Source organism: Acartia tonsa, chromosome 15 (assembly GCF_053477335.1).
Source record: "Acartia tonsa isolate MP-2025a chromosome 15, ASM5347733v1, whole genome shotgun sequence".
Lineage (NCBI taxonomy): Eukaryota > Metazoa > Arthropoda > Copepoda > Calanoida > Acartiidae > Acartia > Acartia tonsa.
The window spans coordinates 5,278,226-5,283,160 of record NC_137274.1 but is presented as its reverse complement, the minus strand read 5'-3'; the positions used below and the strand labels follow the sequence as shown (position 1 = coordinate 5,283,160).

Here is a 4,935-nt window from a genome sequence, read left to right as displayed (position 1 = left end):
TTACAAAATATTATTAGATATATATTTTTAACATATCTTATCTATCTTTACTCCACATTATATATAGAATGTTTCTATCAATCTACCTATTTGTTTATTTATACCTGATCTATAGAATCTATAAATTATCAAATAAATGTATTTTATCTAGGAAAGACCAGTATTATGTATGCAGCAGAGGGCAAAAACACAGATACAGTGAAGATAATTATAGAGCATGGAGCTGAAATCAACACTAAAGATAATTTTGGTTAGTTACAAAATATTATTAAATATTTATATTTTTAATATATTTTATCTGTCTTTACTCCACAATATATATATATAGAACGTTTCTATCAATCTACCTATTTGTCAATATACCTCTATACCCCTCTCTCTGTGTGTCTATAAAACTATACTTAAAGTATCTTTAGTATATTTATATCTAGGAAGGACCAGTCTTATGTATGCAGCAAAGTATGGAAACACAGAAACAGTAAAGATACTTCTAGAATATGGAGCTCATGTCAACACTAAAGATAATAATGGTTGGTTACATAATATTAATTTATTAGATTTGTAAATTGTATATTTAGTATATTCTATAAAACTATCTTTCTGCCTTTTTATTTATAAATCTGTAATCTATATTTATCATCTATCTATCTATCTATCTATCTATCTATCTATCTATCTATCTATCTATCTATCTATCTATCTATCTATCTATCTATCTATCTATCTATCTATCTATCTATCTATCTATCTATCTATCTATCTATCTATCTATCTATCTATCTATCTATCTATCTATCTATCTATCTATCTATCTATCTATCTATCTATCTATCTATCTATCTATCTATCTATCTATCTATCTATCTATCTATGTAATATCTATTTATCTATGACACTACTTTAAACAAGTGAATAAATGTATCTAATATATTTCAATCTAGGAAGGACCAGTCTTATGAAGGCAGCATATTGGGTAAACACAGATACAGTGAATATTCTTCTAGAACATGGAGCTGAAGTCAACACTAAAGATAATGATGGTTAGTTATTCCACAATATTTGTATCTTTAGTATATTATTTTATCAGAATATATTACTTACTTTCTTGCTGATTTTCATTCTGGATGGAACATAAGCCTGTATAATCTAAAAGTATCTAATATATTTATATCTAGGAAAGACCTGTCTTATGTATGCAGCATTTAGTGGAAGCACAGATACAGTGAAGATACTTTCAGAACATGGAGTTGAGTTCAACACTAAAGATAATGATGGTTAGTTACATAATTTTCTAATTAACTAAATATCTATGTACCTAAACATCTGATTAAAGGGTTTTCAATATATACTTTTATTTTACTTATGTATACATTTTAAAACTAGTAGCACTAACCTGATATGTAATTTTAAGTAAGTTTATGTCAAATATACAGCACAGTAGGCCATAGCTGACTTCTTAGCAACAAGAAAAATGCATTAAGACCACATAACTATAGTATATATAACCACACAAAATTTTTATTTGATAATATTCTGTTTATTATTTCTTGAACAAATATTATAGGTAATACAGCGCTAAATTATGCTCTTCATGAAAAATATATATACTCTGAAGATTCTGGTATGCATATTTTTAAATGTGTAAAGTATTTTTATTCAAACATTTTTTTTCTATTGGTATTGGACTGGGGGGCAATGACATTAAAGCTTTTCATTTATTTGAGGGGGGGGGGATAAATATCTGGTCTGAGGTAGTAATTTTTATCAGGGGTGGGTGGGGGGTAAATGTCATCATAACTACATAACTATATAACTACATAAAATTTTGCTATGCTAATTTTCTGTTTATTAATTAATCAACAAATATCATAGGTTATGCAACCCTGGGCCTGCGGCTACAAAAGTACAAAGAAGAAATAAAAAAAGAATTAGTAGAAATACTGAAAGAATATGGTGAGCTTATTTAACTTTTTATATTCATAGTTATATATTTTGTGTTTCAAGGAATTCAAGGTTACATGATTTTTGGGGGTAATGCTTTGTAGAAAGAATGACCTTGTATCTACCCCCAAATATTATTCTAGATTTATTTTGCTTGTTAACTATACCTTAATCTAGACTTTACAAATCATATGATAAAGTTATCATATTGAAGTGCAGTCTTGAATTAATAATAACAGGATCTATATCTGTATGTAATAAAGGATTTTGCTAACTGTTGAACGGATATAGTTCCCCTTAACAGTGTAGCTTTATTAAACCTATTCAGTCGAAGATTACAATCACCCTACTCTAAAAAATCGCTTCTAGAAAAAACAAGTATGACAACATCCATAAGTAGCTAAGCACAAAAATCGTGGATGAGAATGTGTACAAATAGACTTAAAGTGTATTTTTTAAAATCAAGAATAGATTTATTTTGTATGATGATGACATAAAAGATGCTCATAACAATGGGAAAAATTATTTTGATACTGATATCCAAAAAAAGTTTGAAAATTGGACCAAAAACAACAAAGATATGGAGAAATATGTAAAACATATAAAATAGCCCAAAACCTGCTAAAAGACAGCCTGACTGCCTTGTTTGTTTTCTTAAAACGACAGGAAATTTAATTTTGATATCTATAACTGAAAAAATTTTGAAAATCGGACCATAAACACCAAAGATATGGAGAAAAATGTGAAAAATATAAAAATAGCCTAAAATCTGCCAAAAGGCAGTCTGACCGTCATGGTTGTTTTCTATATTCGAAATTTAATTTTAATATTTTTAACTGAAAAAATTTTGAAAAATCGGACTATAAACACCAAAGATATGGAGAAAAATTTGAAAAATATATAAAATAGCCTAAAACCTGCTAAAAAAGGGTCCGACTGGCATTCATGTTTTATACTTAATTATGCTCCATCTTAAACAGGAGCCGTGAAAATCACGTTTCCCCTATTCTGTCTCAGACGGACGGACAGACAGAAGGACATTTCGAATTATAGAGTAGCTACGCTACTAAAAAAATTCCTCCTGAAATTTTTGTTATTTTAACGAAAATTGAAACAGGGGGTTCAACTTCCATGCCCCGCTTAATAAAATATAAAAGAATTTGTTAAAATTTTGGCCCCAGCCAGAATGTGGTTGATTTATGCAAAAAAAAATGACCCATGCAAAATATTTCTTTCTGTAATGTCAAAATTGCGATCACACAAGCAATGCAACGTTATTAAAATCTGCAAAAAGATCTGTTTGTAAAGCTATTGTGTGATCTCAATTTTAAAGATTTTTACCAAATTTAATGGGACAGGGTAATACACATCCATATAATACAATTACGAATAAATTATTTATTCAGGTGCTAAGAAAGGAAGTGAGATTGAGTAGTCTTAATTACAACCAGGTAAAACCTTTTTTATTAAATCAATATAAAAAAGGTTGAAACTCATAAACATTAGCTATATCTATAGGAAAGATTAGTCTAAAAGAGTGAAAATAATAACACCTACATATAAGAAGGGAATACCTATGTTAAATTGGATACAGAAATATATTTTACTTACTTACTGAAGTTAAATTTTTAAAAGTTTATACTTAAGACAAAAATATATAGAAAATTATTTTTCTATTTATTTAGCACTCAAAGGTATATGAAAAATATTTATTTTTATCTATCTATTTGCTACTATTTTGTAAGTTCTCGTCTATCTATCCTTAATTCTTTGCTTATATCACCTAGCTATTTGTTTAAACCATCTTGTATCTAAGATTATATCTAACATTATTAGAATTTATATATTATTTCAGAACAGAATTGCTTTGTGTGAACAGAATGATTACCTACAATGATTTTATGTTACCATTTTTAATTAAATATGAATATTTAATAAATCTTTTTTAGTCTAATTTTTCTTTACTTTATATGTTCTAAAAGTGCTGAATTAGATTTGAAATATAATCATTCACAAATAATATTTGTTGAAATTAGTTATTGTATTATATTGATTATATCACGTAATCAATTACATACCAGAAATCTTAGAAACTCTAATATGTTTGATGTTAAAAAACCGAAGTTTAAATCTATTGAAAGATTTCCTAAGTATCATTTTCAAGAATTATGGAATAACCATTGTAATAATGATTTATTAACCCACAATCAATCAAGAAAAAAAATTATAAAAAATCTAAAAGAATCTTTGTTATCAAGCTTAACTTTAGTGTGTAACAACCCATTATGTCAAGAATGTAGATAAAATTATATTTCTTTTCAATATTGTTTGAAATCTGATAAATCAATCAAAATCTATTTGTTGAAATTTTTTTTTAAATTTCTATTATTGCAATAATGGTGTGAGACTTGTATGCCCTAATCAATCCTTCCTATTATCATTCTTTCCTCTCCAATATGATTTTATTTATTGCTTATTATCTTTTTTCTATTTTTTTGTCTTATTTATATGGCCTGTATGAAAACAATGTGTGAATACACATTATTGCATACTTCCTAGTTTTTAGAAACTGCCATTTGGGAAGAAATTTTTTTTATAAATTAACCATATCAATAAAATTTGACTGTATATATAAATGTATATAATATTCATTTAATTCATTTATTATTTTGTTGTTTTTTTTTCTATGTATGTACACCCAAGAATAATAAATCTAATCTTCTAATCTGATGTACAGCTACTCATAATTTGAGTTTACAAAATGATGATGTATAAAGTTATTCGGTTACTAATTGTAGCTAATTAGAAACAAGGATGAAAACATCCATAAAAGCGAAGCACTGAAACAGTAGGACAAACGAACATTAACACTTGTATAGTGTCAGAACTGAATAATCAGAATATAAATGTATGAGAGTCGAAGCAAAATTGTAAGTGAATTTGTTGAAAAACTGCTTGATACAGGATAATGTTTATGGACATTGTTTCGACAGT

The 4,935-nt window shown here is 27.0% G+C and overlaps 2 long non-coding RNA genes across 2 annotated transcripts; both read left to right on the top strand.

Annotated features, from left to right (window-relative positions):
• Positions 1–923: 923 nt before the first annotated feature.
• On the top strand, positions 924–1,279 carry LOC145307566 (uncharacterized). Its single transcript, XR_013875510.1, has 2 exons — positions 924–1,040; positions 1,176–1,279. It is a non-coding gene; the product is annotated as an uncharacterized LOC145307566 (long non-coding RNA).
• Positions 1,280–1,871: 592 nt separating this feature from the next.
• Positions 1,872–3,887, top strand: LOC145307339 (uncharacterized). Its single transcript, XR_013875402.1, has 3 exons — positions 1,872–1,953; positions 3,348–3,392; positions 3,797–3,887. It is a non-coding gene; the product is annotated as an uncharacterized LOC145307339 (long non-coding RNA).
• Positions 3,888–4,935: the final 1,048 nt, after the last annotated feature.